This window comes from Macaca mulatta, chromosome 6 (assembly GCF_049350105.2).
Source record: "Macaca mulatta isolate MMU2019108-1 chromosome 6, T2T-MMU8v2.0, whole genome shotgun sequence".
NCBI lineage: Eukaryota > Metazoa > Chordata > Mammalia > Primates > Cercopithecidae > Macaca > Macaca mulatta.
In genome coordinates, this window is record NC_133411.1 from 72,240,214 (window position 1) to 72,267,200 (window position 26,987).

Sequence of the window (26,987 nt, forward strand, 5' to 3'; positions counted from 1 at the left end):
TTTATGATGTCCTATTTCTCAAAAAACGTTTTAATAGATTATGCTTTTGTTGTTATATCTAAGAACTCTGTCTCATGCTAGGTTATGAAGATTTTCTCCTATGGTTTTTTCAAAAAATTTTATAGTTTTAAGTTTTACGTTGAGAATTAAGATTCATTTAACATTAATTTTAATAAGTTGTGAGGCTTAAGGGGTTTATTATTTTACATAGAGATGCTCAATTGTTTCAGCACCAGTTGTTGAAAACAATGTCCTTCCTTCATTGAAATGCATTTGCAGCTTTGTCAAAAATCAGTTGTCTGAAAATGTGTGGGTGTATTTCTGGACTCTCTTCTGTACAGTTCATCTTTTTGTCTGTGCTTTTGTTAGTACCCCTTTTTTCCTGTGACTTTATTACTCTTTTTCAAAATGTTTTAGCTATTTTAAGTTTTTGACTTTCCATGTAGAACTTAAAATCAGTCTGTTTATATTTATAAAACATCATGTTGGGATTTTGATTGCAATTATATTGAAGTTATAGATAAACCTGGAGAGAGTTGAAATCTTTACTATGTTGACTCTCGTAATATGTGAACATTGTCTTTCTTTTTATGTCTTTTTATTTAAGTCTTTGATTTCTTTCATCAGCATTTTGCAGTTTCCAGCATTCAGAACCTGTGCATGTTTAGTTAGATTTATACCAAGCATTTTTTCTTTTGAGGAGTTCTTGTTATTTAAAACGTTTTTGACTTACAATTATTTATTGCTAATGTTTAAAAACACTATTTTTGTTTTGACTTTGTATCTTGTGTTATTAAGAGTATACATTCTTGATGTCTTTTGTCAGATTTATTCCTATTCTTTTTAATGCTGTTGCTAAATGCTAATGTTTTATTAAATTTTAGTTTCCAATTCTTCATTATAGTATAATGCTGAATGAAAATGTTGAGAGCAGAAATCCTTGTCTTTTTCCTGATATTAGCAGGAAAGCATGCATTCACCATTGAATATAATGTTAGTTGTATGCTCTTTTTCAGGTTGAGGACATTTTCTTTCATTTCTAGTTTGCTGATAATATTCTCATGAATGGATGTTGAATTTTGTAGAATGCTTTTTCTGTATGAGTTGATATGATCATGTGTTTTCAATGTTAATATAATTCACTATCAAATATTGAGCCAGTCTTGCATTCCCACCATAAACTACACTTTGTTATGCTATATTATTATGTGTATTACTAGATACTATTTGCTAATCATTTTTGAGGATTTTTTTATGCCTCTGTTGATGAAGAATATTAGTCTGAAATTGTCTCTTTGTAATATCTTTGTCTGATTTTGGTACCAGAGTATATAATACTCTGAGTATATAGAGTATTATACTCTCTATATATAATATAGAGTATAAAATAGAGTATATAATACTCTAAGAATATAACTAAATGAGTTAGTTGTCTTTTTTTGTGTTTTCTGGAAAATAATGAGGATAACTTTTTTTTTTTTTTTTTTAAATTGAGATGGAGTCTCACTCTGTTGCCAGACTGGAGTGCAGTGGCACAATCTCGGCTCACCGCAACCTCTGCCTCCCAGGTTCAAGTGATTCTCCTACCTCAGCCTCCTGAGTAGCTGGGACTACAAGCGCACACCACCACATCCAGCTAATTTTTTTTTTTTTTTGTATTTTTAGTAGAGATGGGGTTTCACCATGTTGGCAACGATGGTATCGATCTCCTGACCTCGTGATCCACCTGCCTCGGCCTCCCAAAGTGCTGGGATTACAGGCATGAGCCACCGCACCTGGCCGAGGATAACATTTTTTTACTTAAATGTTTCATAGTGAAACTACCTGAGCCTGGAGATTTCTTTGTTGAAAGGCATTTAACTATGAATGCAGTTTATCTAATAATTACAGGACAATTCAGGTTATCTACTTCATATTGGGCAAATTTTGATGTTGTTTTTGAAGAATTATCCAAGTTGTCAAAGTTACATATGTAACATTGTTCATAGTATTCCTTATTTGTTATTATTTTAATATCTATTGGGTCTGTAATGATAACCTCTTTTCAATCCTGATAATGATGGCGTCTCTCCTTTTTTTTCAGTCTTGCTTAGAGGTTTATTAAGTTTATTGATATTTTCAAGGAAACAACTTTTTCAGTTGTTTTTATTGTTTTTAAAATTGTTTTACTGTTTTCAAAATTTGTTTATATATAAATATGTATATATTTACATATATTTCTTCTCTTTACTTCCTTTGCTTTGAATTTATTTGTTCTTCTTTTATAATATTTTTATGATAGAAACTTCTATTATTGATTTGAGAGTTTTTTCTTACCTTATCATTTAATGCTATAAATTTACTGCATTAGCTGTATACTATAAGTTTTATTATGTGGTATTTTTATTTTAATGCAGTTAAAACTTTTTCTAATTTGTTTTGCAACTTCATTTGGTCCATCTAGTTTATCTAAGTTATTAGTGTAATTAGGAAATTGCCAATATATCAGCATTTTGAGAAAATTAATAAAACATTTAATCCTAGAGCAAAACATTTTTCTCACTGAATTGAGGGAAACTAAAGCTACCATTAGTATAGTTGCTTAGTATTTCTTAGTATTTCTAAATAATTCTATTTAAACAGCATTTCATTCTACTGTATTTGCATTTCTTACCTTTTGGCCTATTTAATATGAATAAAAGAAGATGTCTCTTTAAGGCCAGAGGACGCTGTTGTGAAAAGAGGGAGTTTTGCCTTATGTGTCTGTGGAGTATTGTACTTGAAAATTTAAAATAATTGACCATATATCATGGTTTGTAATAAATCACTGAGTCATCTACAATAATTCTGTTACATTATTTTCAGTGAGCTAAATGAATTAAGGTACTTATATTATTAGAAAGGTATGATTTAGACACTGGGGATAATAGAAGCCAATAAGTTGTATTGAAGACCTGCTTATTTGGTTTTATCTAGCAAAGACATATCTTCCACAAAGGCACTAAGTTTCATTTTCATGGATCTGCATATAGGGGTCATTTTGAAATTTTTACAGTTTTTAAAGGAGCCCATTTAATATTTCATCTCTTGATTCATCATCTTAAAATCTTATACAAATCACACTCCCAATATATATTTGATTATCTATGCAGTGGAAATATTGGAGAATTATTCCCCATTCATTCTTCTCTTCCTCAAGGAGAAAATTAATAGTTATTGAAATGAAAAGCTGCAGTAATGAAAATGTGACAATTTTGAGTTTATAATACGTTTCTTATGGTTTTATTAAACATAGAAAGTCACAAAATAGTCGTTTAGTAAAGAAGACAATCAATAGAGTAAAAGAACATCGTGACCTTATTACTGACTCTACTTTCTGTCAAATTATTTCAGTGTAAGTTTGTTTGTTTATTTTATGATTGTAAAAATACCTAGGACATGCTCAGTAAGTTGATAATTCTAATTTTATTCTACCTTCTAGGAAGTCATCATCTAGAATAATAAGATATAAATGTGCAGTCAAGTTAAATAAATAAAACTAAATATCTTAATTTGGCCTTTCTGCTAGCATACAGCTAAATGAGCAGGTATGGAACAAAATAACTAATGATTGATAATGCCTTTACCTGAAGTAATTATATAGATCTAGTTTTCTGATGCTTAGCACAGTACTTTGTACATAATAGATGCTCAAGTATTTTTTAAAGAGTCTTTTTTATTTTAGGATAGTTTTGGATTTATAGAAAAGATTTGAAGATAGTACAGGGAGTCCCCAAATGCTCCACCCATAGTCTCCTGGATTGTTAATATCTTACATTAGTATGATACATTTGTCACAATTTATGAACCAATATCAATACATTATTATTAATATTTATACTGTATTCAGATTTCTTTAGTTTTTACCTAATATTCTTTTTTTCGTTGTTTCAGGATACCACCTTACAATTAGTTGTCATGCCTCATTAGTTTCCTCTTGACATTTTCTCAGACTTTCTCTGTTTTGATGACCTTGGCAGTTTTGAGGAGTACTAGTTAGGTATTTTGTAAAAGACCCTTCAACTGAGATTTGCCTGATGTTTTCGCCATGATTAGACTGGTCTTATTGGTTGTGTCATGGGTTCCCAAAACTACTCCCGTATTTGATGATTCACTAAGAGGACTCATAGAACTAAGCAGAACGTCATACTTCCAGCTATGTTTTATTACAACAAAAGGATATAAACCAATATCAGCAAAGGGTGGGGTGCATCGGGTGAAATCTGGAGGAAACCAGGTGCAAGCTTCCAAGAGTTTTAGCCCCATGGAGTTATACAGAATGTGCTGAATTCCCCCAACAGTAAGTTATGACAACAGGTGTGAAATGCTGGGCACCAGGAAGGTCATTATAGACCAAGTAGCAAAGGTTTTTACTGGGAACTGGTCACATAGGTACCCTCTATCTGGCACATACCAAAATTCCAAACTTCTGGAAGGAAAACAGGTGTTAAGCATAAATCACATTGTACTGTTTAGGCACGGTGAGTCACTATTATCAATTAGGATGATGGGAGCTCTCCGAAAATTCAAGTTTCTGGATGACACAAGGGCCAGCCTTGTAAGTGAAGACAAACATGCTATATTATCTCTTCTCTGCACATGAATTTCGGGGAGGAAGACTACAGAGATAAAATGCCATTCTTTATTAGAAGAACACGTACTATCAACATGAGTTATCACTGTTGATGTTAACTTGGGAATGTTTTGTAACAGAGAGGAAAAATAATTGTCATGCTTACATATCTCTTATATTAGTTTTCTATTGCTGCTATAACAAATCATTATAAACATTGGTTAAAATAACACAGTTTTATCATCTTATAGTTCTGGAGGTCACAAGTCTGAAAATGGGCCTTATGGGGCTGATATCAATATGTTGACAGGGCAATATGTCTTCTGGAGGCTCTGTAGTAGAATCTGTTCCTTTCTTTTTCCAGCTTCTAGAGCCTACCCTCATTTCTTGGCTTGTGGCCCCCTTCCAGCCATATGGCATCACTACAACTCCTGTTTTCTTTCATCTCATCTTCTCTCTGACCCTTTTAAGGACCCTTGTGATTACATTGGGTCTACCTGAATAATCCAAAGTAATTTTCCCATCTGAGGGTTCTTAACTTAATCATAGCTGCAAAGTTCCCTTTCCCATGTAAGGTAGTATATTCACAGGATCTTAGACTAGGAAATGGACATCTTTGGGGAGTCATTATTCTGCCTACCTCACCTTTCTAGATGCCAGTTATTTTTCTGAGTGCATTATTTCATTTAATTTGACACAATTTTAGAGATAATTTCTATTATCCCTATTTTATAGATGGATAAACTGAGTCTCAGAGTGGTTAAATAACTTCCCTAGGCCTACAAACCTAATATGTGATCATAGACCTGTGTCCCAAAGTTTGTGCCCTTAACCATTACTCCACAGCCTTTCAAGAAAGAAAGTTTTTCTCCCACATATTTTATCTTTTTTTGATGATTCAGAAAACATTTTACTATCATATATCTTTATTCTTCATTCGTCCTTTCCTTCATGTAACTAATGATCACTTGGTAGTTTACTCTTTGCCAGAAACTGTGCCAAATATTGAGGATACAACAATGAATGAAATATTATCCCTTCCTGGAAATGGAAGTAGATAGGGGGAGACACATGAATTTCAGTAATCATTTGCTTGGGTATTTGCAGAAATGTCATATCATAGAGAATTTTGGACCACAGTTTACTTAATATGTGATTGCTTTGGCCAAGACCTTAAGATGCAACTGAGAATTCTAAAGTAGTCACAAAGGAGCGAGCATGATTGGCTCTATAAGATTTCCTTCAGTTGGTCTAGGCTGGGCTGTGTGTGTGTGTGTGTGTGTACATATTTATATCTCAAGTTATTCCAGGGTCAAAAAACTATTGAAAGGAAGAGAGGTCAACAAAAAGGAATTAAAAGAGGTTTAGACTTGAGGTGATAAGAGTCCTTGACAAAAGACTTATTAACAGCAGCAAAGAGAATTCTGACGGATGTTATAGAGGGAAAGACAGCTGATTTCAGTGGTTGCCAGGCAGAGAAGGGTAGATAAAGAACCATACTGGGAGAGAGAAAATATTTTGATCCTATGCTGTCCAACACCTAATATAGGTCCTGGCACCTAGTAAAATGGTATAAATATTTATGTCCAAGTAATGTTTAGTTCATTCATACAGCTTTTCTTACCCTGCTATTGAGAGAATGAGAGTTTTGATTACGAGCAATGGGGAAAGAGAAAATGGGAGGGAGAAATTCTAGTGGTGAGATGATGACAGCAGGTTAATATTTAATGAGCTTTACTATATGCTGGGTACAGTGGAAGGTATTTTACTTGCATTACCTGATTTACATGAGCTACTAGGTCACTGGAGTATAGGAAAGGTTTGAGAAAGGAGCACTGACCTCCTCAGGCACTGGGGTGAAATGTCAGTTGGGAGGTAGGAGAACAGCAAAGATGCATGCATGCTGTCTTTCCCAAGTGCTATGGTTTGAACGTGTCACCTCCAAAATGCATATGTTGCCTATGTGATAGTATTCAGAGATGGGGCCTTTAAAAGGTGATTAGGCGTGAGGACTCCTTCCTCATTAATGGAATTAAAGCCCTTTTGAAACAGGCTGCATGCAGCATTCGGCTAGCTTGCTCTCTTACCCTTCCACCTTCTGCCATGTGAGGATGCAGCAAGAAGGCCCTCACCACAGCAAATGCTGGTCCCTTGACCTTGGGCTGCCAGCCTCCCAAACTGTGAGAAAATCATTTTTTGGTCTTAATAAATTACCCAGTCTTGGGCATTCTGTTACTAGCAACCTAAAAGGAGTAAGATGCTAAGTTTTACGTAAAACCAGCTTGTTAGGGGAAAAAAAATCAGAATCATCAGCTAGTCTCAGAGTAGTAACACACACAGAAAACTGGAATTAACCATTTTTGTCTGAGCTTAGTGCTAGCTGTGTTTGATGAATAGAACTAGGTGATACCTTCAGCTCTTTTGGCCTTATGCATAGGAAAGCCTGTCTTTTGTACATTCTAAATCTGCACAGTTGGCTTTATTTACCATGTCAACCAAGATAAACACTGCCAACCTGTTTTTCTCTCTCATTGCTCCATGTCTGCCCTTACCCATTTTTAAAACCATAGTCACTTGCTAGCAGTGCTTCCTTGTCCTGTTTAAACCTCCTTAAAACTTGTCCCATGTGGAGATGCAAATCTTACCTACTCTTCTCACATGTGGAGACCTCACAATATCAGCCTCCATGTGCCCCCAAACTGGGGTGGTACCTAGAATCCTCTCCTTGGCTCAGCATACCGACTAATTATCCCCTGGGATTCCTTTTTACAAAGTAATATTTTAAAGTTTATATTTAATCTTAGAAGCAATATAATAGTGTCAGAGAGCTGAAAACTGAAAAATATATTTAAGCATCAATCATTAAAAGGCCAAATTTGGCGAGGCATGGTGGCTCTTGCCTGAAATCCTAGCCTTTGGGAGGCTGATACAAGAGCACTGCTTTGAGCCCAGGAGTTCAAGGTCAGCTGGAGCAACATAGTGAGACCCCCATCTCTACAAAAAATGTATACTTAGCCGGGCATTGTTTTGCAAGCCTATAGTCCCAGCTACTGGAGAGGATGAGGCGGGAGGATCGCTTGAGCCCAGGAGGTTCAGAGTGCAGTAAGTCATGATGGTACCATTGCACCCCATCCTGGATGATAGAACAATACCCTGTCTCAAAATAAAATAAAATAAAATGCCAAATTTGAGGGAGTTGTTATCTATGAAGGGGAAGGAGAATGTATTCTGGAATGCTATTATGTTTTATTTCTTAAGCTGGGCGGTATTATCGCAGATGTTATTTTCTGTTCTATTTTATGTCTCCAGTATTTTGTAAAACATTAAAAAATCATTTTAAGTCATTACCCTAATAATACCCTTTTTATTCATTACTTTGGTGCAGAATCTTAGATCGCTCACCTTTGTTCTCCTTGTAAAGCTAGAGGGAAAATCTCCAACAGATCATGTAGCCAAGTATTAAGAGGCTCAATTTCAAAATAATGCTGTTTAAATAATCTATCAGAAAAAAAATTGAATAATAATCCATGACCAAAACTTTCTATTATTCCTTTTTTTTGTTTTTTTTTTTGATTTTTTAGACGAGGTCTCACTAGGTCACCCAGGTTGAAGTGCAGTGGCGTGATCTCAGCTCACTGCAACTTCTGCCTCCTTACCTCAAGGGATCCTCTCACCTCAGCCCCCCAATTAGGCGCGACTACAGGCACACACCACCAAGCCCAGCTAAGTTATTTTGTATTTTTGGTAGAGATATGGTCTTGCTATACAGGCTGGTCTTGAATTCCTGGACTCAAGCGACTCAGCCACCTCAGCCTCCCAAAGTGCCGGGATTACAGGCGTAAGGCACCGCAGCTGGCCTAAAACTTTCTACTAAAAAATAATTACATATCTGTGCTGTCCTGAAATATGCTATTTAGCTCTTAAATTCTGTGCTTTTGTGACCCTCTCTGAAGTGCTGGTTTATAACGGTGAAATGGATCATCTTGTTTTTCAACACCAGAGGGCACCAAATTCCCTTCTGGAGCAAAACAATCAAAATAATGTTTTCCATCAAAGAACTTCATTTACTGGGGTAGAATATGGATTGGTGTATTTTCAGTCGTTTGATAACCGAAAACGTAAAAGATTTTGTGCTTTATGAGAAAGGGTTTAGAGAATCGTAATAAGGCTTTCTCTTGCTATTAATCTGTCTCTAGCTAAGAATCTGTCAATGCTTTTGCTAAACTGCTTTTCAGGGACATTTATTGTATGTTTGTCCAGAGGGAATAAAACAACTACTCTGGGTTAATACTTGGGATAACTTATTTTTAAGGGTTAGGGTTAGACACATCATGTATTCTGGTTTCAAGTTTCAGGTAGCATGTGTAGTTTTCTGAAAATAGGCATTTCCTCTAAATTCAGCATAAAATCAGTAGCAGGTATTGTGCTTCAGTGTGGATTGAGGTGCTGGTAGAGAGGAGTGAAATGATGTTAGCTAGTAGGTTGCAGAACCATTCATATACATTGATGTTCAGCAGAGTTTCTTAACTTGGGTTTGGTAAATCATCCTTTTATTCATCAATAAAAGTGATTGGAACAAAGTCACACCAGTCAATGACTTCTTGTCACTAATTATACCTTTTTTTGTCCAATGAAAACATTTAAAGATATTTTTGCATTGTACATTAAGTTGTTTCTGGTTGCTGAATTTTTTCCCTTTTATCTCTAGCCACAACAATGGATAGTCTATTTAGGTTGTCTGATCCGTAGGAAATACAAATGAGGCAGCTTCCATAAAGGAGCAGCATAATCCAGTGGGATAAGTGCCAAGCATGTATTTTAAGGAAATGAAGGGACTAGCACTCTCTATGTACTTTGATAGTATGTTCATTTGCTATTGCCACTGTCACAAATTAACACAAATTAAGTTGTTTAAAACACACACATTTATTATTGTTCTGTAGGTAAGAAGTGGGAAATGGTTGTCATTAGACTAAAATCAAGGTGTTAGCAGGACTGCATTTCTTTCTGCAGGCTCCAGGTTAGAGTCTGTTTTCTTGCCTTTTCTGGCGTGTAGAGCCTGAACCTTGGCTCATGCACAGCTTCCATATTCAAAGCCAGCAATAGCCGGTTGAGTCTTTCTCACAGTGTCATCTCTTTGTTTCTGACTCTTCAGTCTTCTTTTTCCTCATTTAAGGACCCTGTGATTACACTTGGACCCACCCACTTCATCCATGATAATCTCCTTATTTTAATGTCAACTAGTTAGCAGCCTTAATTCCATTTGCAGTCTCAATTCTCCACTGCCATTTAACATAATAGATTCACAGGTTCGAGAGATTAGGATATGGGCCTCTTTGAGGGGAGGGAGGGAAGTAATATTCTGCTTACCACAGATAATTTTGGTGGAATTCTTGAGTCAGGCCAACCTTGAAAGAGAAGAGGTAGATACTACTTGTAGGTCTTGACAGCTTCTAGAGAAATTAATGTTTTCTCTAACCTTCTTTGGAATTTCCACATTATTCACTTCTCTAGTTTTTCTTGGGGTTCCAAAAATGAGTATGTGTTCTGGGAGGCATCATTCATTATGTATCTACCATTAGTATCATAATTTGACAGAAATGATCAGATTAGTCCATTAGGTCTTGCCTAAGTAGGACAAAGGGCAATTAAGTTTACATGGCAGAGCTGGATCAAGAAAAGTAAAAGGCACAAGGCATTGTTTGAAAAGGCTCAGTGGGCTCTGAAAAGAGAAAGCCGCATGAAAGCAAGGGCTGCTTAGGTAAAAGGTGTAGCACTAAAGATAATATTGACCTACCTCACAGTGTTGCCTGGAGCCAATCTGAGTAAAGAAACATTAGACAATAAATCACATCTTCTTGGTACATAAATAACATCCAGGTAGCACAAAGCTATGCCAAGACCTTCAGACTGCTAGTGTCCATTTTGGTCCATAGAAGTAATGACAGTCACAGACTAGAGGTGTATTAATGACAAAGACAATAGATTTCATTTGGGATGCCTGTGTGTGTGAGGTTTTTGTACTTATTAATGAGCAACGTGCCCTGAAAATCCAATTTTCCTCATGTTATTTTGAATAAACTAAGTATATGTGCAAGACACTCCATTTATCCTCAAATGGTGGAAATTTAATGAAAACTAGATGCCACACACTTGCTGAGTTTGATGAGGAAGAGTTGTGCTCTCTTTCAGTTAATTCATTAGTTATATAGGTCCCAAATCATTATGCGAAATGTTGAAGCCAGAAGTTTGAGTTAGCCTTTAAACTAATCAGTAATAGTTTGGGGAATAGTGTATGTTGTGACATGTTTAAGATTCTCTTCTTACTCAGATGCTAATTGCTGAGTTTTGCTCTACCAGCAAGCTCTGGAGAATTTTGTGCCATCTCCTTGATGCAGTGCTATCATCTTACCTATATTAGGTGAATACGTTTATTATTGGGGTTAAGCCTAAGGAAGAAAGAAAATAAAGCAGTGTTCCAGAGCAAAAAGCCTTTGCAGCCACTACAGACATTTATGAGTCAAAGAGTAGTGCTCATCTCAGCACACATGAAATTATAGGAAAATGTTCCTTTATTTTAAGTGACCAGTCTTTGTGTTAGGATATTTTGCTTTTTAGTAACACTTAGATTTTATTAGTTTGGAACTAAACACTTGAGAAGTCAAAAATCTTTGACTGCTTGATTGGCACCTAATAGTAACTGTTGTCATACCAAGTGCCAGAGGCTTCCTGTCTATTAGATAGTAATAAATACTGAGAATGTAATGGCTTCACCTTTATAAGGGTCCCAGAGCATGGAGGTTTATATTTCTAGCCTTGTGATAGAGGATAGAGCTTTACCTTAGGAACATATTTAGGGAAGAGATGGATATTTTCATCTCTTTGGATTGGTTTCTTTATGCCTTACAGAAATGTGTAGTGCAGTGGTTCTCAAATGTTCATCTGTGGACCAGCTGCATCAGAATCACTAGGGGAGATTTTTTACAAATTCTGCAGACATTGTGAGTATTATAAGTCTGGGATAGGCCCCAGACAGTTTTTTTTGTTTATTTGATTCTAGGCTGGAGTGTAGTGGTGTGATCAGAGCTCACTGCAGCCTTGAACTCCTGGACTCAAGTGACCAGACAATTTGTATAAGCACTCCAGTTAATCCAAGTGTGTAGCCAGGCCTGGTAACTCTTACATGTTTGTTCTAAAGTCAGCTGCAGTTAAAGTTTAGGAGAATATTTTCTCCTTAATGTTATTAGACTAATATCTGTCAGAAGTCGTAAGATTGATATTGATGAATGAAAATGAATAAACCTTCTTAAACGGTATGCCACCTCTAAAGGATTGACTTCAAAAATATTTTTACATGGGAGTCAAAGAATGGCAATAATAATAGATAGTAACAGCAGTGGTAACAAAAACAATAAACATTTACATAGTGTCTACTATGTGCCAGGTACTGCTCCAGTCCCTTTGGATATATTATTCACTCAATGTTCACGGCAGCCTGTAAGGTGCTTACTTTATTATTACCATTTTACATATGGAAGTTAGATATTTTGTCTGGGGTCACCAAACTAGTAAGTGGTGAAGCTTGAAATCAAACCTTGGCCATGAGGCTTAAGAAGCTGTGCTCTTAACCAGTATGCTGCATCCTCTGCTTATCTCATGATTTCGTTATGCTGTGGAGGTCCATAATGAGAAGCAACATAGTTAAGTTGGTTTAAACCGTGGGCTTTTGGGGCAGACACTGCACAGCACTGAAAGGAATCATTTAGGTGAATTAATTACCCTTTCTGGGGCTTAGTTCTCTCTTCCAAAAAAATGATATGTAAAATGTATTACTATAAGGTTGTTGGTAAGGCTAAATTAAGAAATGTTTACAAAGTGTTGAACACATGGATCTTACATAAGTCCCCAATCATTGATAGCTACAATTATTATAAGTGTTAAAGCATTAGACAGTCAAGAAGCCTAAAAAATGAAAAATTACTGGCCAACAGGACTGTCTAGAATGCATTGGTAGGTTAGATTTCAGCAGTTACAGGGCTCTGTAGCAAATACAGCAGCCAACATAAATAATTTTTAAAGAAGCTAGAAATGAAATAAAAAGTAATGTAATGAGAAATTAATAATTACCATTGAGAAACATAATTACAAATGACAAAAAGGTACAGCTTTTGCTTATGGACTATATACATACATTCTTTCCTAATTATCATAAGAATTGTGTGCAAGCCTCTGAGAAGAAACTGTAGACCAATGTGTATTGAGTAATATACGACAAAATTTGTGAAGGAAACTGATAGGATTGGGAGCTGCAAGAAGCCAAAGATTGTCCACTGTGCCCATGGAATTGCCATTGTTTTATTCCTTTACTTCCCTAATAAACTTACTCTAGGAACTTGCCCCAAATTCTTTCTTGTGCGAAGTCCATTTAAAAGAAAAAGAAAAATTCAATAACCTTTCTGAAGATTGCAGAGTCACAGAATGTTGGAACTGGAAAGGAACACTATGCCTGGTTCTTCTTCACCACCACTATAATTGAGACCCACTGCCCTAAATAATTTCCTAGCACTCCAGATGAATGTCCTGGTCTGGTTCAGAAAACGTATCATACTACCTGGCTTGTAATTGGAGAGAGGCAATATAGTATATTGGAAAGAAAATTAGAAATGTCAGTAGTTTGAGATTGGAGTCCTAACTCCCCTTTTAATTTAGCTGTATGCTCTTGTGCAACATGCTTAATTCAGCTGTCTTGGTTTCTTCTGTGTATTTACTACCTTGTCCACAGAAACTAATAAATAAATCTCATTTTTTTTTCCTGTTAAAGACTAATTAAAGTTTACTAACCAAGCGCAGTGGCTCATGCCTATAACCCCAGCACTTTGGATGCTGAGGTGGGCGGATCACTTGAGAACAGGAGTTCAAGATCAGCCTGGCCAACATGACAAAACCCCATCTCTACTAAAAAATACAAAAATTAACTGGGTGGGGTGGCATGTGCCTGTAGTCCCAGCTACTCAGGACACTGAGGCAGGAGAATCACTTGAATCTGGGAGGCAGAGGCTGCAGTGAGCCAAGATCATGCCACTGCACTCCAGCCTGGGCAACAGGATGAGACTCCATCTCAAAAATAAAATAAATAAATAAAGTTTACTAACATGGTCAGTGACAATACTATGACCTTAGGCTTTCTAATTCATAGTCCTATATAGCTGGGCTTTCCAAATGGCAGTTACCCCTTCTTATTTTACCTTAATTCTACATAATGATTTTGTTTAAGATATTCCTTTAAAGGGCTATGTCATAATGTTAAGCAAAAAACAAAGCAGGGGGCAGATACAGTAGCTTACACTTGTAATCCAGTACTTTGGGAGGCCAGGGCAGGAGGATTGCTTTATCCCAGGAGTTTGAGACTAGCCCTGGCAATGTACCAAGACCCAGTCTCTACAAAGAACAAAAATAAAAAAATTAGTTGGGCTTGTTGGCATGTACTGTAGTCCCAGCTACTCAGAATTCTGACGGGAGGGTCACTTGAGCCTGGAAGGTCAAGGCTGCAGTGAGCCATGGTCGTGCCACAGCACTCCAGCCTGAGCAACTGGACGAGACCCTGTCTCAAACAAACAAACAAACAAAAATAAAACACCAAACCAGAATATAAGAGTATCTTTATAGATAATTAAATCATCGATCACAATCAAAAGAATTGCAAGAAAACATCAAAGATTTACAAAGATTTTTTTTCTACCAAATACTTAAAATAAGCATGAATTTCTTTTATTACAATAAATAAACAGCACTATTTACCCTTAGGATAAATATATACATTTGCCAAGGTAGCCATACTCTGGGACAGGTTTTACACACTCATTTTGTGAAAATAGCTATTCTCATAGTGATACTGGATCCACCTACAATTCCAAAGTTTTCTAGGATAGACAATGCCGTGTTGAAGTTCTTCCAACTTTGCCTGAATTTCTATCTAAATTTATAGCATCATTTAGCCAATTGCCAAAGCTAGAAACCTGGGAATCTTTCATGACTTTATTTCCTTCATTATCCACATATAATTAGTTATCACATTTGCACATAATTGGTTATTTTTAACCCCTTTTGCTTTTAAACTGTCTCTTTTCTTCTCTACTCCCACTGTTCAAGATCCTAGTTAAAACCCTTACTATCTCCTTCTTGAATTACAGTTAAACTATACTTGGTTATGACAGTTTTTTGCCTATAAATCTATGATCACCATTTATGAAGGATAGTGTCCAAATTCATTCATGTTTTAGCCCCACCCCACATTTCCTTTTCCATCTTCTTTCACTTCATGTTCCTCACCCCTTCCTGCCACTTCTCTTTGGTCCAGGCTTCTCTTATTTCTCTGAAAATGGCATGGACTTTAGTGCATCTGTAAGTGGTCCCTCTGTTTTGCTTTCTCTACCTTATATTCTTCATTTAGGAAGTTACTCATCTTTCATGACTGAGTTCAAATATTTAACTTTGATTAACTTACCCAGGTGAATTTAGCTGCTTCCATGTCTCCTAGGCTCTTTGTAACCACCCTGATTATAACATGTAATATGTTGTAAGCTTTGTGTGCATACTTCAGAATTATTTATTGTTTCTTTGTTGGATGTAAAGTAGTTTCTAATCCCCCCTCTTTCTTTTCTTTCATGACTGAGTTGGAGTATTTTATTTGATTTATTTTTATTATTATACTTTACGTTCTAGGGTACATGTGCACAACGTGTAGGTTTGTTACATATGTATACATGTGCCATGTTGGTGTGCTGCACCCATTAACTCGTCATTTACATTACGTATATCTCCTAATGCTATCCTTCCCCCCTCCCCCCACCCCACAATAGGCCCCAGAGTGTGATGTTCCCCTTCCTGTGTCCAAGTGATCTCATTGTTCACTTGGTGTTCACTCATAGGTGTTCACTCACCTGTGAGAACATGCAGTGTTTGGTTTTCTGTTCTTGCGATAGTTTGCTGAGAATGATGGTTTCCAGCTGCATCCATGTCCCTACAAAGGACACGAACTCATCCTTTTTTATGGCTGCATAGTATTCCATGGTATATATGTGCCACATTTTCTTAATCCAGTCTGTCACTGATGGACATTTGGGTTGGTTCCAAGTCTTTGCTATTGTGAATAGTACTGCAGTAAACATATGTGAATGTGTCTTTATAGCAGCATGATTTATAATCCTTTGGGTATATACCCAGTAATGGGATGGCTGGGTCAAATGGCATTTCTAGTTGTAGATCCTTGAGGAATCGCCACACTGGTTTCCACAATGGTTGAACTAGTTTATAGTCCCACCAACAGTGTAAAAGTGTTCCTATTTCGCCACATCCTCTCCAGCACCTGTTGTTTCCTGATTTTTTAATGATTGTCATTCTAACTGGTGTGAGATGGTATCTCATTGTGGTTTTGATTTGCATTTCTCTGATGGTGAGTGATGATGAGCATTTTTTCATGTGTCTGTTGGCTGTATGAATGTCTTCTTTTGAGAAGTGTCTGTTCATATCCTTTGCCCACTTTTCGATGGGGTTGTTTGTTTTATCCTTGTAAATTTGATTGAGTTCTTTATAGGTTCTAGACATTAGCCCTTTGTCAAATGAGTAGATTGCAAAAATTTTCTCCCATTCTGTGGGTTGCCTGTTCACTCTGATGGTAGTTTCTTTTGCTGTGCAGAAGCTCTTTAGTTTAATTAGATCCCATTTGCCAATTTTGACTTTTGTTGCCGTTGCTTTTGGTGTTTTAGATATGAAGTGCTTGCCCATGCCTATGTCCTGAATGGTATTCCCTAGGTTTTTTTCTAGGGTTTTTACAGTTTTAGGTCTAACGTTTAAGTCTCTAATCCATCTTGAATTAATTTTCGTATAAGGAGTAAGGAAAGGATCCAGTTTGAGCTTTCTGCTTATGGCTAGCCAATTTTCCCAGCACCATTTATTAAATAGGGAATCCTTTCCCCATTTCTGATTTTTGTCAGGTTTGTCAAAGATCAGATGGCTGTAGATGTGTGGTATTATTTCTGAGGGCTCTGTTCTGTTCCATTGGTCTATTTCTCTGTTTTGGTACCAGTACCATGCTGTTTTGGTTACTGTAGCCTTGTAGTATAGTTCGAAGTCCGGTAGCGTGATGCCTCCAGCTTTGTTCTTTTAGCTTGGTATTGTCTTGGCAATGCAGGCTCTTTTTTGGTTCCATATGAACTTTAAAGCAGTTTTTTCCAATTCTGTGAAGAAACTCATTGGTAGCTTAATGGGGATGGCATTGAATCTATAAATTACCTTGGGCAGTATGGCCGTTTTCACAATATTGATTCTTCCTATCCATGAGCACGGAAAGTTCTTCCATTTGTTTGTGTCCTCTTTGATTTCACTGAGCAGTGGTTTGTAGTTCTCCTTGAAGAGGTCCTTTACATCCCTTGTAAGTTGGATTCCTAGGTATTTTATTCTCTTTGAAGCAATTGTGAATGGGAGTTCATTCGAAATTTGGCTCTCTGTTTGTCTGTTATTGGTGTATAAGAATGCTTGTGATTTTTGCACGTTGATTTTGTATCCTGAGACTTTGCTGAAGTTGCTTATCAGCTTAAGGAGATTTTGGGCTGAGATGATGGGGTTTTCTAAATGTACAATCATGTCATCTGCAAACAGGGACAATTTGACTTCTTCTTTTCCTAACTGAATACCCTTTCTTTCTTTCTCTTGCCTGATTGCCCTAGCCAGAACTTCCACCAGTATGTTGAATAGGAGTGGTGAGAGAGGGCATCCCTGTCTTGTGCCAGTTTTCAAAGGGAATGCTTCCAGTTTTTGCCCATTCAGTATGATATTGGCTGTGGGTTTGTCATAAATACCTCTTATTATTTTGAGATACGTTCCATCAATACCGAATCTGTTGAGAGTTTTTAGCATGAAGGGCTCTTGAATTTTGTGAAAGGCCTTTTCTGCATCTATTGAGATAATCATGTGGTTTTCGTCTTTGGTTCTGTTTATATGCTGGATTACGTTTATTGATTTGCATTTGTTGAACCAGACTTGCATCCCGGGCATGAAGCCCACTTGATCATGGTGGATAAGCTTTTTGATGTGCTGCTGGATTCGGTTTGCCAGTATTTTATTGAGGATTTTTGCATCAATGTTCATCAGGGATATTGGTCTACAATTTTCTTTTTTTGTTGTGTCTCTGCCAGGCTGTGGTGTCAGGATGATGTTGGCCTCATAAAATGAATTAGAGAGGACTCCCTCTTTTTCTGCTTGTTGAAATAGTTTCAGAAGGAATGGTACCAGCTCCTCCTTGTACCTCTGGTAGAATTCAGCTGTGAATCCGTCTGGTCCTGGACTTTTTTTGGTTGGTAGGCTATTAATTATTGCCTCAATTTCAGAGACTGCTATTGGTCTATTCAGGGATTCAATTTCTTCCTGGTTTAGTCTTGGGGAGAGTGTGAGTGTCCAGGGAATTATCCATTTCTTTTAGGTTTTCTAGTTTATTTGCATAGAGGTGTTTATAGTGTTCTCTATGGTAGTTTGTTTTTCTGTGGGGTCGGTGGTGATATCCCCTTTATCATTTTTTATTGCATCTATTTGATTCTTCTCTCTTCTCTTCTTTATTAATCTTGCTAGTGGTCTATCTATTTTGTTGCTCTTTTCAAAAAACCAGCTTCTGGATTCATTGATTTTTTTAGAGGGTTTTTTGTGTCTCTATCTCCTTCAGTTCTGCTCTGATCTTAGTTATTTCTTGCCTTCTGCTAGCTTTTGAATGTGTTTGCTCTTGCTTCTCTAATTCTTTTCATTGTGATGTTAGGGTGTCAATTTTAGATCTTTCCTGCTTTCTCTGGTGGGCATTTAGTGCTATAAATTTCCCTCTACACACTGCTTTAAATGTGTCCCAGAGATTCTGGTATGTTGTATCTTTGTTCTCATTGGTTTCAAAGAACATCTTTATTTCTGCCTTCATTTCATTATGTACCCAGTAGTCATTCAGGAGCAGGTTGTTCAGTTTCCATGTAGTTGAGCGGTTTTGATTGAGTTTCTTAGTCCTGAGTTCTAGTTTGATTGCACTGTGGTCTGAGAGACAGTTTGTTATAATTTCTGTTCTTCTACATTTGCTGAGGAGTGCTTTACTTCCAACTATGTGGTCAATTTTGGAATAAGTGCGATGTGGTGCTGAGAAGAATGTATATTCTATTGATTTGGGGTGGAGAGTTCTGTAGATGTCTATTAGGCCTGCTTGGTGCAGAGTTGCGTGCAATTCCTGTATATCCTTGTTAACTTTCTGTCTCATTGATCTGTCTAATGTTGACAGTGGGGTGTTCAAGTATCCCATTATTATTGTATGGGAGTCTAAGTCTCTTTGTAAGTCTCTAAGGACTTGCTTTATGAATCTGGGTCCTCCTGTATTGGGTGCATATATATTTGGTATAGTTAGCTCTTCCTGATGAATTGATCCCTTTACCATTATGTAATGGCCTTCTTTGCGTCTTTTGATCTTTGATGGTTTGAAGTCTGTTTTATCAGAGACTAGGATTGCAACCCCTGCTTTTTTTTGTTTTTGTTTTTCATTTGTTTGGTAGATCTTCCTCCATCCCTTTATTTTGAGCCTATGTGTATCTCTGCATGTGAGATGGGTCTCCTGAATACAGCAAACTGATGGGTCTTGACTCTTTGTCCAATTTCGCAGTCTGTGTCTTTTAATTGGACCATTTAGTCCATTTATATTTAAGGTTAATATTGTTATGTGTGAACTTGAGCCTGTCATTATATTAGCTGGTTATTTTGCTCGTTAGTTGATGCAGTTTCTTCCTAGCATCAATGGACTTTACATTTTGGCATGTTTTTTCAATGGCTGGTACCAGTTGTTCCTTTCTATGTTTAGTGCTTCCTTCAGGATCTCTTGTAGGGTAGGCCTGGTGGTGACAAAATCTCTTAAGCATTTGCTTGTCTGTAAAGGATTTTATTTCTCCTTCACTTATGAAACTTAGTTTGGCTGGATATGAAATTCTGAGTTGAAAATTCTTTTCTTTAAGAATGTTGAATATTGTCCCCCACTCTCTTGGAGTTTCTGCCGAGAGATCTGCTGTTAGTCTGATGGGCTTCCCTTTGTGGGTAACCCGACCTTTCTCTCTGGCTGCCCTTAAGATATTTTCCTTCATTTCAACTTTGGTGAATCTGGCGATTATGTGTCTTGGAGTTGCTCTTCTCAAGGAATATCTTTGTGCCGTTCTCTGTATTTCCTGAATTTGAATGTTGGCCTGCCTTACTATGTTGGGGAAGTTCTCCTGGATGATATCCTGAAGAGTGTTTTCCAACTTGGTTCCATTTTCCCCATCACTTTCAGGCATACCAATCAGACGTAGATTTGATCTTTTCACATAATCCCATATTTCTTGGAGGTTTTGTTCATTTCTTTTTACTCTTTTTTCTCTACATTTCTCTTCTCACTGCATTTCATTCATTTGAGCTTCAATTGCTGATACTCTTTCTTCCAGTTGATCAAGTCAGTTACTGAAGCTTGTGCATTTGTCATGTATTTCTCGTGTCATGGTTTTCATCTCTATCAGTTCTTTTAAGGTCTTCTCTGCATTGATTATTCTAGTTATCCATTCATCCATTCTTTTTTCAAGGTTTTTAGTTTCTTTGCGCTGGTTACGTAATTCCTCCTTTAGTTCTGAGAGGTTCGATCGACTGAAGCCTCCTTCTCTCAACTCGTCAAAGTCATTCTCCGTCCAGCTTTGTTCCGTTGCTGGCCATGAGCTGCGTTCCTTTGGAGGAGGGGATGTGTTCTGATTTTTTTAATTTCCAGCTTTTCTGCACTGCTTTTTCCCCATCTTTGTGGATTTATCTGTCTTTGGTCTCTGATGATGGTGACGTACTGATGGGGTTTTGGCGTGGGTGTCCTTTTTTTTTGTTAGTTTTTCTTCTAACAGTCAGGACCCTCAGCTGTAGGTCTGTTGGAGTTTGCTTGAGGTCCACTCCAGACCCTGTTTGCCTGGGTATCAGCAGCGGAGGCTGCAGAAGATAGAATATTGTTGAACAGTGAGTGTTGCTGTCTGATTCTTCCTCTGGAAGCTTCGTCTCAGGGGTGTACCCCGCCGTGTGAGGTGTGAGGTGTCGGTCTGCACCTAGTGGGGGATGTCTCCCAGTTAGGCTACTCAGGGGTCAGGGACCCACTTGAGCAGGCAGTCTGTCCGTTCTCAGATCTCAGCCTCCATGCTGGGAGAACCACTGCTCTCTTCAAAGCTGTCGGACAGGGACATTTATATCTGCAGAGGTTTCTGCTGCTTTTTGTTTAGTTATTCCCTGTCCCCGGAGGTGGAGTCTGCAGAGACAGGCAGGCCTCCTTGAGCTGCGGTGGGCTCCACCCAATTCGAGCTTCCTGGCAGCTTTGTTTACCTACTTAAGTCTCTGCAATGGTGGGTGCCCCTCCCTCAGCCTGGCTGCCGCCTTGCAGTTAGATCTCAGACTGCTGTGCTAGCAATGAGGGAGGCTCTGTGGGCATGGGACCCTCCGGGCCAGGTGTGGGATATAATCTCCTGATGTGCCGTTTGCTAAGACCCTTGGTAAAGTGCAGTATTGGGGTGGGAGTTACCCGATTTTCCAGGTGTTGTGTGTCTCAATTTCCCTTGGCTAGGAAAAGGAATTCCCTTCGCCCTTGCGCTCCCCAGGTGAGGCTATGCCTCGCCCTGCTTCAGCTCTCACTGGTCGGGCTGCACCCACAGATCAGCATCGACTGTCCGACACGCCCCAGTGAGATGAACCCAGAACCTCAGTTGAAATTGCAGAAATCACATATCTTCTGTGTTGCTCACGCTGGGAGCTGGAGGCTGGAGCTGTTCCTATTCGGCCATCTTGGGCACCCTCCCCCCCATTGGAGTATTTTATTAAAGATGACTCATTAAACTTAAATCCCCAAATAATGAAAAATAAAAGAAAAATTGAGAACACATTTGAGTGTATGGGTGTTGAGGTGTGGGGAAGAGCATTCTCAAGTAGAATATTGTCTGTTTTGATGTTCAAAAAATATTTATACATAATAAAATCTGTTATTTAAAAACCAGTATTAAAGATAAGAAAAATTTTTAACAAACTATAAAGAATAATTTTGTTAACTATGTTTCATTAAGAAGATGTAAGTTATGAATTGCTAGTGGTAATGCTGTAGAATGGTTGCTTGCACTAATGATAATTTGTTTGTTTTTTTTTTAAACACTAAATTCAGAACCCTGAATTCTGAAACTATTTGTAAGCTGTATCATTAAAAAGAGAAAAGTGGTAAGCACTTTATACATATTATTTCTAATTTATCCAGTAGGTCTGTGACATAGATGTGCTTATCTATTTATTTATCATTTGAGGCAGAGTCTCGCTGTGTCATCCAGACTGGAGTGCAGTGGCACGATCTTGGCTGACTGCAACCTCTGCCTCCCGGGTTCGAGTGATCCTCCTGTCTAACCCTCCCAAGTAGCTGGGACTACAGGCACATGCCATCACACCTTGCCAATTTTTGTATTTTTAGTAGAGATGGGGTTTCACCATGTTGGCCAGGCTGGTCTCGAACTCCTGACCTCAGGTGATCCAACCGCCTCAGCCTCCCAGAGTGCTGGGATTACAGGCGTGAGCCACCATGTCTGGCCTTTTCCCATCTTTATAGGTGAGGAAACTGATTCACATACAAAGAAATAAAGTAGGTTAAAATCTTAATTTGGGGGATATAACTCTAAAACCAATATATTTGTGCTGACGAAAAATATATTTATTTGCTTTTATTAAAGTAATTCTTATTTCTTTTAGGCAAAACAGAATATTCAGATAAGTAAGAAAACCTCCATAAATTACTCACAATCTGCTATTCCTATATGTGAATTTATTTAAGTGTAATAATTTTGTGTATGCTGTTCTCTAGCCTTTTGTTCTTAGCAGTGTTCTCTGGACATTTTCCCATGTATTTTTTCTATAGATACACCACAATGTATTTAATTTATTTTTTATTATTTGTTTTTATATTTTAGAGACAGGATCTTACTCTATCACTCAAGCTGGAGTGTACTTGTGTGATCAGAGCTTACTGTAACCTCCAACTCCTGGACTCTAGCAATCCTCCTGCCTCAGCCTCATGAGTCGGTAGGACTACAGGCATGTGTTGCTATACCTTTTTTTTTTTTTTTAGTTTTTGTAGAGATGGGGTGTCTCACTATGTTGCCCAGACTGGTTTTGAACTCCTGGCCTCTAGCAATCCTCCTTCTTCGGCCTCCCAAAGCACTTGGTTTACAGATGTGAGCCACCACACCTGGTCAACCAGTTCCCTTCTTTGATCACTGTTATACTTTTTGGCTGATACAGCCTATTCTGTGTGTGTGTTTCATTTCTATATGTCTTCTCATTTCCTCAAGATGAATTCCTCAAAGTGACTATTGCTGGGTGTAGTGTTGCTTAGCTTCATACTTTTGCCACCCTCCGTTTGTTTCACTTGTCACTATTCCCTTTTTAGCTGGCCATCTCATTTTTGGCCAGGGAGATCAGCATCTCATTAGTAAGAGACTCTGAGGTTCTTTTTTCTTTTTTTTTAACTTTTGTGGGCTTTTTATTTTAAGTAAGTAAGAACACTTATATGAGATTTACTTTCAGCAAGTTTTTAAGCATGTAATACATGGTCATTGATGATACATATAATGTTATACAGCATCTCTTTAGAGCTTATCATCTTGCTTACCTGAAACTTTATAGGCATAACATTGATTAACAACATCCCATTTTCTTCTCCCCCTACCTCCTGGAAACTATAATTCTGCATTTCGGGTCTGTGATATGGTTTGGCTCTGTGTCCTCATCCAAATCTCATCTCAAATTGTAATCCCCACGTGGGAGGGGATTACAGGGAGGGACCTGGTAGGAGGTGATTGGATAATGGGGGTTGATTTCCCCCTTGCTGTTCTCATGATAGTGAGTTCTCACAAGATCTGGTTGTTTGATAAGCATCTGGAGCTTCTCCCTTCTTTCCCCTGTTGCCATGTAAGACATGCGCTACTTCCCCTTTACCTTCCACCATGATTGCAAGTTTCCTAAGACCTCCTAAGCCACGTGGAACTGTGAGTTAATTAAACATTCTTTCTTTAAAAATTACCCAGTCTCAGATAGTACATTTATAGCAGTGTAAGAAAAGACTAATACAGAGAATTGGTATGAGCAGAGTAAGTTACTGCTATAAAGATAACCTGAAAATGTGGAAGCGACTTTGGAACTGTGTAATAGGCAGAGGTTGGAACAGTTTGGAGGGCTCAGAAGAAGACAGGAAGATATGGGAAAGTTTGAAACTTCCTAAAGCCTTTCTGAATGGTTTTGACCAACATGCTGATAGTTATATGTACAGTGAAGTCCAGGCTGAGGCTGAGTTGGTCTCAGGTGGAGACTAACAACTTACTGGGAACTGGAGCAAAGGTCACTTTTGCTATGCGTTAGCAAAGAGACTGGCAGCATTTTGCCCTTACCCTGGAGATCTGTGGAACTTTGAACTTGTGAGAGATGATTTATGGTATCTGGCAGAAGAAATTTCTAAGCAGCAAAGCATTCAAGAGGTGACCTGGTTTATTCTGAAAGTGTTCAGTTATATGCATTCACAAAGAGATGGTTTGAAATGGGAACTTATGTTTAAAAGGGAAGCAAACTATAAAGGTTTGGAAAGTTTGCTGTCTGACCATGTGGTAGAAAAGAAAGACCCATTTTCTGAGCAGGAATTTAAGCTCACTGCATAAATTTGCATAAGCAATTATATGAATATTAATAACCAAGACAATGAGGAAAATGTCTCCACCGCACGTCAGACATCTTTGTGATAGCCCCTCCCATCATACGCCCCAGAGGCCTAAGAGGGAAAAATGGCTTCGTGAGCCATTCCAGGCCCCCTGCTGCTCTGTGCAGCTTCAGGCCTTGATGCCCTGTGTCCCAGCTGCTCTAGCCCCAGATGTGGCTAAAAGGGGCCAAGGAACAGCTCAGGCTGTTGCTTCAGAGGGTGAAAGCCCCAAGCCTTGGTGGCTTCCACATGGTGTTGGGCCTGTGGGTGTGCAGAAAAGAGTTGAGCTTCGAGAACCTCTGCCTAGATTTCAGAGTATATATGGAAACGCCTGGATGTCCAGGCAAAAGTCTGCTGCAGGAACATAGCCCTTATGGAGAACCTCTACACAAGCAATGCAGAGGGGAAATGTGGGGTTGGAGCCCCCACACAGAGTCTCCACTGGGGCACTGCCTAGGGGAACTGAGAAGAGGACCACTGTTCTGTAGACCCCAGAATACTAGATCAATTGACAGCTTGGTGCCATCCTGTGAAAACAGACACAGGGGCTATACCCATTAGATCCACAAGGGCAGAGCTGCCTAAGGCTGTGGGAGCCTACTCATTGCATCAGCATGCCCTGGATGTGAGATATGGAGTCAAAGGAGATGTTGGAGCTTTAAGATTTATTGACTGCCCGGCCAAGTTTCAGGCTTGTATAGGGCCTATGTCCTCTTTTTTTTTTTTCTTTTCTTTTTTTAGCCAATTTCTCCCGTTTGTAATGGGAACATTTACCTAATGCTTGTACCCCAATTGTATCTTGGAAGGAACTAACTTGTTTTTGATTTTACAGGCTCATAGGTGGGAGGGACTTGCCTTGTCTCAGATGAGGTTTTGGAATTGGAGTTTTGAGTTAATGCTGGAATGATTTAAAACTTTTGGGGTTGGCTGCAAAGGAATGATTGGTTTTGAAATGTGAAAGGGACATGAGATTTGGGAAGGTCCATAGGCAGAATGATACGGTTTGGCTGTGTGTCCCCACCAAAATCTCATCTCAAATTGTAATCCCCACGTATTGAGGAAGACACCTAGTAGGAGGTGATTGGATTTTGGGGGTGGATTTCTCTCTCACTGTTCTTGTGATAGTGAGTTCTCGTGAGATCTGGTTGTTTGATAAATGTCTGGCACTTTCTCTCTGTCTCTCTCCCTCCTTCTCCTCCCTCCCCCCGCCCGCCTCGCTCTCTCTCCTGCTGCTATATACAAGGTACCTTTCGTCCCCTTTACCTTCCTCTGTGATTGCAAGTTTCCTGGGGTCTCCCTAGCTATGTGGAACTGTGAGTTAATTAATCCTCCTTTCTTTACAAATTATCCAGTCTCAGGTAGTATCTTTATAGCAGTGTGAGAACAGACTAATGCAATCTATGAAGTTGATGATTTTAGATACCTCATATAAGTGGAACCATGCAGTATATGACTTTCCACGACTGGCTTATTCACTTAGCATAGTGTTTCAGTGTTCAGCCATGTTTTTGCATATTGCAGAGTTTCCTTCTTTTTTTAAGGCTGTATAGTACCCACTATATCTATATCCCACATTTTCTTTATGCATTAATCTGTCAATGGACATTTGGGTTGTTTCCACAACTTGCCTAGTGTGAATGCTGCTACAATGAACATAGGAATTCTAATATCTATTTGAGATCCTGATTTTAATTATTTTGGACAAATACTCAGAAGTGGGATCGCTGGATCATATGGCAGTTCTATTTTTAATTATTTAAGGACCCTTTATACTGTTCTCTATAGTGCTCTACCATTTTTCGTTATCATCAACAGTATGCAAGGGTTCCCTTTTGTCCACACCCTCACTAACATTTGTTGTCTTTTGGTTTCTTTTCATAATAGCCATTCTGATAGATGTGAGGTGATATCTCACTGTGGTTTTAATTTATATTTGTCTGTTCTTTAGTGACATTCAAAATTTTTATATACCTGTTGTTCATTTGTATGTCTTCTTTGGAAAAATGTCTATTCAGTCCTTAGCCCATTTTTTAATTGGGTTATTTATTTTTTACTACTGAGTTATAAGAACTCCTTATATATTTTGGAGATTAACCCCTTATCAGAGATATGGTTTGCAAATGTGTTCTGCCTTTCTATAGATTGCCTTTACACTCTGTTGATTGTTTTCTTTGCCGTATAGAAGTTGTTTGAATTTTATTAGTCGCACTTATTTATTTTTGTTTCTGTTGCCCATGCTTTTGTTGTCATATTCATGAAATCATTCCTAAGGAGATCCTGAAGTTCTTAACATTCAATAATCTCATTTCATCATTCTGAGATATTAGTTTAACCATTAGGTGGATGAAATGGCTAATAATTTTGAGGAATAATTTTATAATATTCATGCTTTATGGGTGTTTTGTCTGATTTTGTTTTTGGAAAATTTATTATTTCTTTTTCTAGTTGAATATAATTTCTTAAGGAAAGTATTTGAGTATCATTTTGAGCCATGTATATGGTTCTCCCAACAGCATCTTAGATGTAGGTACTTTATAAATAGTATACTTCAGGGCTTGCTACTCAAGGGATTCATAGACAAGTGGCTTCAGCATCACCTGAAAATTTGTC

At 38.0% G+C, this 26,987-nt stretch overlaps 1 protein-coding gene across 7 annotated transcripts in view; it reads left to right on the plus strand.

The window, feature by feature from the left end:
• Positions 1-26,987, plus strand: part of RNF180 (ring finger protein 180) — a 220,568-nt gene that overhangs the window by 52,393 nt on the left and 141,188 nt on the right. The gene's annotated exons all lie outside the window — the stretch shown is intronic.